At 33.4% G+C, this 13,559-nt stretch overlaps 1 protein-coding gene across 1 annotated transcript in view; it reads left to right on the top strand.

The window, feature by feature from the left end:
• The window catches only part of LOC145283917 (vitamin D3 receptor B-like), a 176,458-nt gene that overhangs the window by 57,172 nt on the left and 105,727 nt on the right, over positions 1-13,559 (top strand). The window lies entirely within an intron of this gene.

Below are 13,559 nucleotides of genomic sequence, written 5' to 3'. Positions count from 1 at the left end.
TGTTTTTAATAGTAATTATTATACATTTTTAATATAAGAAATTGTAATATCTTAATACTTTTATTAGGAAAATGTCCTCCCATGACCCAATTCTGATTAATCGTCCCAACACTAGTGTGTACCCAATGAGCAACACTGTTGTCTGGGTGCATCAAAATATTTATGTTCATGACAATTTTCCAGGATTCAAACGCTCCAAATGGAACACCATAAACCTTAACCCTTTATGATCTGAATTATGATTAAAAAAATATTTGTTAATTTGGGTTAGTTTAAAGGGTAAGGATACTATGATTTTAAGACTTTTTCACTATAACGACCTTTCATTACGAAGTTCAATAGTTAAACTGCCACTGAGAATTTTTGCATTCGATAAACTTACTTTGATTTTTATCCATAGTGCTTGAAAAAAAGTGTGTTTATGACGACAAACGAAATCCTCTACTCTGAGACAAATGGCGGCATACTGAATGTAAAACAATGGACAGTTGTAATCTGGAGGTATCTGGCACTGCTTATATTTTTATAAAAAAATTTTTTAATCAATAATTTAATAACCAAACGATGCCATAATAATTAAATCTTTTAAAATCCTATTAAAAAAAAAAAATTATTTCGTAAAAAAAACCCTAAAAAAAAAACAAAGAAAACAAAACAGAAATGCAAGTAAAGACTCCCGAACAATGCCGGGTTTGTCAAGTTCATTTATGTTGACCTTTTCAACTAATAGAAACAAGTTTGTTGAATTAAATCTTGTAGAATTCAAGCATCCACACAAATCTTGCAAACTAGATCCATTTTCTAATTTTTCTTATACACACATGGAGGAAGGTGAGGGGGGGGTCTTAATGGATACCATTGTGGATTATGGGATCAAATCCTATCCAATCTATTCTGGTTAGTTAAAGGTTGTATACAGGATGGAACGATAAAATTATCACCTTAGAAAAGACAACATGATTCCATTTCTGTTTGATGAAAACCCGGTTTTCTTTTTTGTTGCAGACCATCTACTAATTTGCCAGTTGTGTACAAATCTCAAGAGCGATACGAGCCTTCTGAAAGTGACACAATGTTCAACAGAGAAATAAACTAAGATTAATGTACAAAATGTTTAATGATTTTTTTTTTTTTTTTTTTTCAATTTTTACCTATTTTCGACCCCTTAAAAACAATTTTAACCGGCTAAAGACCCATAAAAGAACGACCTGTAAAAAAATCTGATCATTTGAGGCCCCTATCGCCGCTCTGTGACTTTTAGTTTCGGGGGAAGATAGTTTGAAAATATCGAGACAAACACAGACAGACAGACATATAGCCTTTTCTATATAAGATTTGGATTTGCATTGTTTGAACTATTATTTTTTATCTTGGTTGAAAATAATAGTCTAAACGATCCAAAAAAAAAAAAAAATTATTAATCCTCATCTCAAAAATATACAAACATCATATCAAAATAAAAACGTAATGAACCCGGATTTATTTAAAAAGAAAATAGTCTTGGTGCTATTTGCGTTTTGAATTTCTAACAGCTATGTTTGTTGGGAAAGCAAAAAAAAAAAAAAAAAAAAAAAAAAAGCAAAGCAAAAAAACATTTTTCACCATTCACCAACAACATCCAGTGTGAATGAATGCACCTGAAGACGGGTGGAGGTTACATCGACCGAAACGTTGTGGAAAAAACCAACCAAGATGAGAATAATAGTCCAAATAATACGAACATCCTCATCTAAAAATATACAAATCATATTTTTTTCCCTTCACTTCGTCTAAATATAGTAAGCCGACAATCATCATAAAATGTCTTTGTGATCAGATTTGATACTTTGTTTTATCGTTTTATGAACATCACTAGTTTAACTTTTGGTCATTAAATTCTTGATGACAACTCGATATAATGTTACATATTTTGTTGCATAATCATAAAATTGGAGACAGATTGGGGTTTATCTATATACTAGCGGGACTACCCGGCGTTGCTCGGGACCGTATAAACAACTAGCAGGGCTACCCGGCGTTGCTCGGGACCGTATAAACAATGAAAAAACAAAAGCAGATTATTGAACATATGTTTTATTCTTAGGGGAGAGGAATCTTTCATCCCAAGTTTTAGCGTTACAAACAAACATTTGTCTTTTATATATATAGATAATGACAGGTTTTTGGGGGGCCCCCCTCGAAGATAACTGATCAGTTGACCAACTTCTAGTGGTCCGTTTGACGAGAAATTTCGATATTTGTCATCCGGGTGATGGGGCTTCGATATGATACCAAAGTTGTCAAGTTTGGTTCCGTCTTTCAAAAGTTTTAGCGTTACAAACAAACATACATACATACACACAGACGTTTGGCTTTTATATATATAGACTAGCAGGGCTACCCGGCGTTGCTCGGGACCGTATAAACAATGAAAAAAACAAAAGCAGATATTGAACATATGTTTTATTCTTAGGGGAGAGGAATCTTTCATCCCAAGTTTTAGCGTTACAAACAAACATTTGTCTTTTATATATATAGATAATGACAGGTTTTTGGGGGCCCCCCTCGAAGATAACTGATCAGTTGACCAACTTCTAGTGGTCCGTTTGACGTGAAATTTCGATATTTGTCATCCGGGTGATGGGGCTTCGATATGATACCAAATTTGTCAAGTTTGGTTCCGTCTTTCAAAAGTTTTAGCGTTACAAACAAACATACATACATACACACAGACGTTTGGCTTTTATATATATAGATGAAAAGTTGAATTTGGTTTTGTAATATATTTGTTATTCCTATGAGAGAGGAATTTTGTATGTTTATGTATCATTTGCTATTTCGAGCAAAAGAATATTTAACCTACATAAGACGGGTATTACACATATGAAATAATTGTATCTTACCTAGGGTAGGTAATTTACAGCATGTATATGCAAGGACAGGTAATATACAACACATTTATCTCATCAAATCCCAAGCGATGCCAGGTATTTTGCTTAATATATTTTTGCTAAGCAATGAAACACATTGAGAATAGGAGACAGATTGGGTTTTATCTATATATTAATACGATAGCATGTGTGTTATTCTGTGTGTCACACTTACATCTTTTTTCTTCCGAGTGACTGTCGTTTAATTATTATGATCTTCCCTTTCTTGTAATAAATAATTTCACCGAAAATTCTTCATGAGTTTTGGTTTCGATTATAGCTGAAGGAACTCAAATTATATAACTATATATATATATATATATATATATATATATATATAAATATAACTACTTAATTTACTCACATAAAATTGATATGTGAAAGTATAGATTTATGTGTAAACTTTAAGTATTTACTTCAATAGTGCGCAATACGTAGGTAGAGCTAGTTAGTAATTTATAAATTATATATGTTGATTAAGCTACACTGAATATTCCATGTTTCATCCACTTTAGGACTCCTCAGGCGCATAAGCCTGAGGAGTCCTAGAGTGGATGAAACGCGGAATATTCAGTGTAGCTTAATCAACATATATATTTTATAAATTACTATATATATATATATATATATATACTCTCCTATAAATTCGTTTTTCTTTTGTGTGTATTGATATTCATATTAAAAACCCTCTTTTCTATTTATTTAAAAAGAAAATACAATTTTCTTATATATGGGTTGTGGAAATGCATTCACGAGGAAAATATCTACCTAATTTGCATATTCTTTTAAACATTCATTTTAATTAATTCCCTATTAGTTTTTTTCGTTTTTCTTATGGGATGATCATCTTTAGTTAACTATTACGTGTAATTATATTCATGCAGATATTCTACATGATTTATACTTGCATAATATTTGTGTAAAACCTTTACAGTAAACAAAAAATTCTTTCCATATATATTTATGTATACGTATATGTTTTTGTTTAATCTATTAGTCTATCTATCTATCTATCAAAGTGAACGTGTCTGTGTGTCTACATTTCCCTACGTAATAACTCTGTCATTTTTTAGTCTACAGACTCGAAATTTGATATACAGGGTACTGAGATTTGGGAAAATCTATGTGATCGGTTTTCGGCCAGAAATTTGGCTGTTAAGGGGTTCAAAGTTCAACGATTTGACCTTTGAGAACTTTACCAAACTCCTCTGACAATTTTGGGTCTAAACACTTGAAACTTTAGATATAGGTTCCTTGGACATGGATCTAACTTAATAACTTCATTTGAGCACCAAACAATAAATCTTAAGGGGTCATAATAGGGGTCAAAGTTAAAAAAATTGACAGTTTTTTTTTTTTTTTTTTTTTTTTTTTTTTTGCTTTTTTTGCTCAGCATACACCTCCAAACACCCAGGCAACGCCGGGCACCTATGCTAGTATATATATAAAAGTGAACGTGTCTGTGTGCGTGTGTACATTTCCCTACGCAATAACTCTCTCAATTTTAAGTCTACAGACTCGAAATTTGATATACAGGGTACTGAGATTTGGGAAAATCTTTGTGATAGGTTTTCGGCCAGAAATTTGGCTGTTAAGGAGTCAAAGTTCAACGATTTGACCTTTGAAAACTCTACCAAACTCCTTCGAAAATTTTGGTTCTAAACACTTGAAATTTTAGATATAGGTTCCTTGGACATGGATCTAACTTAATAATTTGATTTGAGCCCAAAACAATAAATGTTAAGGGGTCATAATAGGGGTCAAAGTTAAAAAAATTGACTGCTTTTTTTTTTTTTTTTTTTTTTTCGCTCAACATACACCTCCAAACACCCGGGCAACGCCGAGCTGAAATGCTAGTATATATATATATATATATATATATATATATATATATATATATATATATATATATATAGTCATCCACATACAGTACTGTTTCGGTGTATCACAGCTCATCGGTGCGGCTAGACAGGCAACTACCTCAAGCCAGAATCGAACCCCGACCATCCATACGACAGTCAAGGCTTCGAACTATTACTCTAGTCAGAAGCTGCTGTCTGTGTTGTAATGAATTAACAATGTTTTAATATCGTCTGAATACCTAAACTCGATTTGTTTACACAAAGAGCATTGCTTAATACACTAATAGTATATCGTGTATCACTTCCCAATATGCTCAACCCAAGATAAGGAGCATTATAGTCATCCACATACAGTACTGTTTCGCTGTATCACAGCACATCGGTGCAGCTAGACTGGAACCAAAACTTGTGAATAATAAAATATATATATATATATATTATTCTCAAGTTTTGGTTTCAGTTTCGATTCAAGCTGATGCAGTCATATGGATATATTTTTTTATTTTGGAAATCACAACTTTTATAATACTTAAATTAAACATAAATTGACTCCATAATATTAAATATGAAATCTGCATAAATTAGAATATCATATTTAAGGTTATGTTGGGTGTCGTTGCTAGTTTTTTTTTATTATTGCATTGATGACCTGTTTTCAAATGAGTAATTTTAGATATTTTATTTAATCTAGTCAAAGTCGCATGGCATGACGGTTATAGATGTCGACTTTGAGCTCATCATTCTAGGTTTCCAATTCTGTATAGGCCAGGGTTTCCCAAACTTCAGGACACCATGGAGCCCCTGAGCAAGGCAAAAGTTTTTCATAGAGCACTAACAAGATAATTTCTAAAAAAAAAAAAAAAAAAAAAAAATATGAAAAACATTAATTTAAAATTTTAACACTGACTAATGATAATGTTTACAACCATTTCTTTGTTTTTCATTAATCAAAAATTGTTGCATATTTTTGTTAATTTACTTTTTATTTTTTATTTTTTCATGAACCATCCTGAAACTCTTTACACCTGTAGTTATGTATCATATCTCAATCCAGTAAAAAAAAAAAAGATCAATAATTAAATGTCTGCAGTCATTTAATTTTTCCATATAAAGCATTTGGTCCTCTTTAAGAAAGGACTTCCGGAGCCCCTCAGCTTCACTCATGGAGACCCAGGTCTCCGTGGAGCCCACTTTGGGAGACCTTGGTCTAGGCTACTTTCATCATCACTTACATTAAAATTTGAATAAATTTAAATAATTTTTTAATTCTGTAATTTTCTAAGCCCATAATTTCAAGTCTTTTATTGAAGTTTTCTTCATAGTAGTTTCATCTGATATCAACACATCTGTGTCGTCTTCAAGTTCAATGTAAACAAGTTCTTGATGAGCCGTCCCCTTAAGTAATCCAATTTACTAAATTTTCACTACTAATGATTATCATGATATTGTTCCATTGATTACTGTACACTCATTAACCCTTATCCTCGAGTGGCTTCTGGGCCTTGATAATGTGGCGACTCCTTTTGTAAAAAAAAAAAAAAAAAAAAAATTTTTTAATTATTTTTAAACCCATATCTCTGAATTCCTCCATTTCATTATCATCCTGACATTTTCTAGATTCATTTATTGATTTTACAAATCTTTTGATGAAAAATTCTTAGTTAATTGTTTTTATATTTATTTGTGAACCGTTATCCTCATCTTCATACTGCCTTCCATAGTTGTTGTCGTCTCATCACGTTTTGGTCAACTAGTTCTCGGCTATCTTAATGCTCACCTGGAACCGTAGAGATTCAACGCCTCTATCCACTGCGGCACGAGCCCCAAAGGTGATCAAGGTTTAATTTTTTGGTTTTATAAATCCAAGTTTTTCGTTCCTATCTCGTCTTCCATCGTTGGGTCTGTACCGAATGATATATTATTTTATTGGAATCCTTTGAGGTCAATAATTAAATGTCTGTAGCCATTTACGTTTAAGTAATTTGTATATTTATTTCTTTATTTGCGGACTATTATCCTCATCTTCATAGTTGTTGTTTGACGACCTTTCGGCTAACTATCCCTCTGCCCTTCGTCAGGTGTGGTTAACTGCGACGTGATAGGAATTCGGAGTTTCTTGACTGTATCCTCAGTAATTACTACCTTCCAACTAATCCTCTGACCGACTATGGGTCGGATTATTAAGATTACTACGCTACCAACATACGACTAAAAGCCACTCGAGGATAAGAGTTAATGAATGCAAGTTGGTAGTGTAGTAATTATTAATTGTGTAAATTTGGTAGAATTTGATTATTTATGGGGACAGCTCAACAAGAACTTATTTACATTGGATTTGAAGACTACCATGTTGTATTCAACTGGGAAGCAGGCCTGTAGAATAGTGTTCTATAGACAGGCAATTCTGGGAAAGAAGCTTTGTTCATGAAATCTGCGTTTAGATTTAGGCACAGATAGAGAGTAGGAGAAATCATATATAGTGGTTGTAACTAGTCGAGTCTTTCTTGTGGAATCATAGATAGGAGTTAGAGCAGAGATAGGCTCGCAACATCTCTTCTATGGGAAAGAGGTTGCAGGTAAGAGAAAAGAGCATCACCTACTAGGTTTCGAAGCTGATTTTAAACTCTATCCTGGCAGGATATGGCATGTCGTGCAGTTCCTGCCCAGATGTGTCAACAGTGCTCCATTTTAGGGTGAACCTGGCTCTTGTACAGATAGAGGATTTCGTTGTATATATATTTTTTTTTTTCTTATCTTTATTTATAAACTTGTATCATTTATCACAATAACAGATTAAAATGCCACATTCATATTCAAAGTAGAACAATAGCTTTCTAATATATTCGTCAGGTGTATGCGATCAAAGGTCTGGGGGTTAACTAATTTGCATATTGCTTTTCAAAATGATGTCTCATTAATTCTCTTATTATACTTATTGTTTTCTAATTCAGGGATTGTTTTCCTTATAGTACATAGTTCTATTTAAAAAAAAAATTTTTTTTTATAGCGTGGATAGAAATTTAACATTTTGGTTATAAATAGTTTTTCCCGTCTTTTTGGATAAATTTATTTCTGGGTGTTGTGACCTAGTTCTACAGTGTAAATTAAAACAGTCTCTACCCCTTCGCACGCACGCACGCACGCGCGCGCGCACACACACACACACACACACACACACACACACACACACACACACACAGAGAAACTTATGCTCAAAATTTAAAATTCTAAAATGATTTCTCAGTGTCTCTGAAATAGGTGACTGTCTGGCATCCAGTAGGATGTCCCATCCCCAGCCAAAATAAAAAGATGATCAAATTCAAATAAAAGATGCAATAGACAAGCTAAATCACTCATCTATACATAGTACAATGTTATATTTTTTAAATTACATTTTCCTTAACATACCATATATTTCTTTAGTTTTACTAAACTTAATATCATTTAACTTTTTATTAGTCACCTGGGTATTCCAAATATGGTTAGTCCCAGGGGTAGTTTATACACCCCAATACAAAAATATTTATAGTGTAATTATTTTGTAAAATATAGTTACCCTGCCGGTTCAGGATATATATACAATCCCTGTTGAACAGTTTGAATCACTTGTATCTTGTTGATATTAATATAAAATAATACAATAAAATAAATTATGAGACTAAGCAGAAGTTAAGATATTACATTAGCTATAAGACTGAAAGAGTAATAAATTGTAAATAAAATAATAATCCCATAAAAACTTATGATAAAGAAAATATTAATTCCATATTACAGAGTAGCCTAATGATACATAATATATCCACAAATTTTCATTCCCACTAGAAAAATACAGAAATATATAAATCATAAAATCATACCTACATTAGTCAGCTGGGGTGGCTGGACACCCCAGAAGGACAAAGCGACGTCTCCAAGGAAAACTGATTATAGAGCTGTGCTATCACCGAGTCAGGAGCATACTGGAAGGGAGGAAAAAAAATGTTACTAACTAGGAATTATGAGCACATAAGCAAAATTGAAGTGACAAAACACCCCACGGGATTAGTGCAGGATTAAAAAGATGTTCGAAAAATAAATATCTCTAAAAACAAAAAATATCTCTTTAAAAAAAAAAGAAAAAAAAAAAAGAAATATCTCTGAAAACGAAACAATAAATATCTCTGAAAACGAAACAATAAATATCTCTGAAAACGAAACAATAAATATCTCTGAAAACGAAACAATAAATATCTCTAAAAACGAAACAAAAATATCTCTAAAAACGAAACAATAAATATTTCTCCAAAAAAAAAAAAATGGTAAATTAATAATATATTATATGGAGCAACATTTTTTTGTATATTCGTGTATCATTTGAACGTTTCTCTTTGTTGTTTAAGACGTGATTTTATTAGATATCCTATGAATCATGCAAGTTTTTCAGTAGGCTAGACTAACATTGATCGATGTTTGTAAGAATATGTAAAAACTAGTGTTAGGACGATTAATCGGAATTGGAATAAAAAAAAAATCAGATCTTTTTGAAGTATCGTAGTAAACTGTGCCTACTTTCTGATGCCAAAAATGATTCTTGTAATTGTTTATTATTTGATTAGTTTTTGTTTGAAACTTAATTTTCCATTGCTGCTACTAAAGATAAAATGGTAAATGTGTACTGGTTTTAAGCTACAAATAAAATTAAAATATATAGATCATCCACACAAGTTTATTTTTACGTCCACAAAAATATATCGCATGGGTTTTTATGGTAATCTAAAGAAAAACAACTCTACAGCTAAATATTTAGTGATTTTAAAAGAATCGGAATCTGGAATTTAAAACAGTTGGGAATTTATCAGAATGCGGGGGGGGGGGATTTTATATATAGATGTTAGAAAGCCATGTGATACTTGAGTATGCAGTATAAAAATGTCCTAAGTATGTACGGCACAACCATGTTGACACCCTGGTTCTTGCCAGATTACCGAAGTTAAGCAACGTTGAGCGTGGCCAGTACCAGATGAGTGACCATTTGGGTAAGTTAGGCGCTGTATGTACCTTTTGGGAAGGTTGGGCGCGGGGTGAGCACCCTCACCCCAAAAAAAGAACTCCTCGCTACAAAAGCATCTACAAAGTTGTGGCCTAGGGGCTCAAGGCCATGGATGGGTTCTAAGTATGGACCATAAACTCATTGACCATTATGTGTTATTGTAAATTTGACTTGAAAATACTAAATATTCTTAGGAGATAAAATCTTCTTTGCTGTAAATCATTCCAAGGACATAATGATTCCTAAGTGGTATACCAAGTTTTTCCCTGCCAGGGATGAGGGAGGGGGAGACGCATAAAGATTATGACCTCTAGAATTGCAAACAACTCTTGCATTTAACATTGTTGGGTAGAGCACTGTCGTAAATAATCTCACCCGCTACTTAATTGGCTGAAAAATGCGAAGCCTGTTGTTTGTTTGTTTACAAACAGGCGGTTTGAGCACTGTAAAAGTGGTGGCGGATGTCTATTTAAATAGACATTCCGACGAGTTATTTGCGGGTGTCGCTTCTGTGGTCGAGTGGGAGAACTGTCGACTGTCAACACGACGGTTCTAGGTTCAATCCTTGGCTTGGGAGAGATGCTAGTCTAGCGACACTGATGAGTTGTGATACAACGAAACAGGACTGTATGTCGATGACTACAAATATATTTTAAGCCCCCCCTCTTTGGGTAGAGCACTGTCGTAAATAATCTCACCCGCTACTTAATTGGCTGAAAAATGCGAAGCCCGTTGTTTGTTTGTTTACAAACAGGCGGTTTGAGCACTGTAAAAGTGGTGGCGGATGTCTATTTAAATAGACATTCCGATGAGTTATTTGCGAGCGTCGCTTCTGTGGTCGAGTGGGAGAACGGTCCACTGTCAACACGACGGTTCTAGGTTCAATCCTTGGCTTGGGAGAGATGCTAGTCTAGCGGCACTGATGAGTTGTGATACAACGAAACAGGACTGTATGTCGATGACTACAAATATATATATATATATATATATATATATATATATATATATATATATATATATATAATGAGTAAATGGTAAAAAACCTGAAAAAGTGCTCAATATTACTGTAGAGCAAAATATATTTTTTTAATTAAATTAAAAACGGCAATATATATATGTGTGTGTATGTGTGTGTGTGTATATATATAGATATATGTATATATCTATATATATATATATATGTTTCCTTTTCAGATTAAATGTTTTTAACTCTTTTTCAAAGTGGTTTTTAACATGTTTTATTAACTATGTATATATAATATATATTCACTGTTTTTGAGAAAGAATTCCAGCAAAGTGCTCGATTATAAAGAAAAAAATTTTCAATATAAGAGCTTAATATTTATTTATTTAAAAACTGTACAGAAGGTCAGAAAAACATTGGTACCATCGGTTTCAAGCTTAACATGATGTTAGGCTTTCATTAGCCATTTCTTTTCTGTTTATCTTACCAAGGAAAAACTAGGACCACATATATTATCTCTAATGTTCATTTTTATTTAATTATAGCTAGTCCATTACTATTTCTATATATTTTATTCTAATATCAATTTTTCAATTATTTATTTTATATATATATATATATATATATATATATATATATATATATATATATAAGCCCCAAATGTATTTATTTCACACTCATATTGTTTTATTACTGATATGTTGCGTCTTATACGTGTTTCATTGAATAGCAGAAATTCACCAAACAAATCTTCAGAGACATAAGTTCCTTGAAAAATACAGTTTTTTTTTCTTTGCATAGAAAAGAATAAATAATGGTAAAAGGAAATGGGAACTCTTAAAAATCACAAGAGAAAGAAAAGTTTTACATATTATATGATATATTGGAACCTTCCAGATATAAAAAACACTTTTTATTCAGATCACACGAGAGGAGTAAATTAATTGTGACTGTGATATATATATATCTAAACAATATGATATAAATGCGGGAGTGCCCCAGGGTTCTATCCTTGGACCTCTATTGTTCCTGATATTCATAAATGACCTCCCCGACAACATTGCCTCTGAGATGGGTATATATGCTGATGATACTACACTCTATGGCAGACACGGCAGGAAGACGAATGAACACATTTCTAAAGAAATGGCAGAAACACTAGAGGAAGACCTCCAATCTGTAGTGGAATGGGGACAAAAGTGGTTGGTCGCATTCAATGCTGCCATGACTAAACTAGTTTCATTCAATAATTACAAGAAACCCTCTCTACCACCCATAGCAATGGCCAACGACTCTTTATCTGAGAGTCCATCTTTCAAACTCCTTGGCCTAACGTTCACAGGAAACATGAGTTGGAACAATTACATTGAAGGCATTGCCAGGGCCGCTGCAAGAAAGGTAGGCTCTCTCTACCGTGCTAGAAAACTACTAACACCCGAAAGTATCCTGTACCTCTATAAGGCCACCATTCGCCCATGTATGGAGTATTGCTGCCACATCTGGGCTGGTGCATCTGCTACTAGTCTCTCGCTCCTTGACAAGGCTCAAAAGAGAGTCGCAAACCTGATAGGCCCTGAACTGGCATCTAAGCTTCAGCCTCTGTCCCATCGACGAAATGTTGCATCCCTCTGCCTTTTCTACAAGTATTTTAGTGGTGAATGCTCTGACGAACTGCAATCACTTGTGCCCCCACGACGCGAGCACCCTCGACAAACCCGACAGGCTACTAGATCCCACCCCCACACTGTAGAGGTCCCTAGATGTAAAAGATCTTTTTACTCCAATAGTTTCTTCCCCAGAACCGCAAGACTCTGGAATTCCATTCCAGGTCCCTGCTTCCCCAACAGTACTGACGTGCAGAAGTTCAAGTGTAACGTGAACCGACACCTTGCTGCCCAAATCCCTACATAGTACCCCAGTAGTTGTTGCCCCTGATAGTAGTCCCCTACACCAAAGTGGCAATTTGCCTTGTTTGGGGTGAAAATGTAATAAAAAAAAAAAAATATATATATATATATATATATATATATATATATATTGGCTGAAAATGCGAAGCTCGATGTTTGTTTGTTTACGAACAGGCGATTTGAGCACTATAAAAGTGGTGGCGGGTGTCTATTTAAATAGACATTCCGACGAGTTATTTATGGGCGTCGATTCCATGGTCGAGTGGGAGAACTGGCGACTGTCAACACAACGGTTCTAGGTTCAATCCTTGGCTTGGGAGAGATGCTAGTCTAGCGGCACTGATGAGTTGTGATACAACGAAACAGGACTGTATGTCGGTGACTACAAATATATATATATGTGTGTGTGTATGTGTGTTTATGGGAAAAATACGCTTTTGCAATTATATTCTACTATTTGTGTATACCAATTTTATTTTGTTTAGAAACTATCTGTTTGTTAACTATAACAACAGATCTGTTTCATTTACATGAAACAATTAATATTTTTATGTTAACATGGATTTTTTTCTTACATATACTCATCAGAAAAAACAGAACTTTTCTTAGAAAGCAAGAATATAAATATAATGTAGAAAATGAAGCATATACAAGAACTTGCATTGTATGTTTACTTTAGGTTGCTATCTTTGGCAGAGCGTAATTGTTTTTCATAAAAAATGATTGAGGGCGTGTGCTAATAATAACATAAAAATCAACTTCCAACATCAATACCAAAACTGAACCAACTGAAAACAGCAAAACATTTTTAATAATATAAATGGTCTAATATTTTTTTCAGATAGCTTTGACACAAATAAATAATTAATTTGACTTCTGAAAGATATG

The sequence above is a fragment of the Euprymna scolopes genome, chromosome 8, assembly GCF_053919585.1.
Source record: "Euprymna scolopes isolate OS-2025 chromosome 8, ASM5391958v1, whole genome shotgun sequence".
NCBI classification, from domain to species: domain Eukaryota; kingdom Metazoa; phylum Mollusca; class Cephalopoda; order Sepiida; family Sepiolidae; genus Euprymna; species Euprymna scolopes.
The sequence above is the reverse complement of the archived record's forward strand: the minus strand, read 5'-3'. Positions and strand labels throughout refer to the sequence as shown.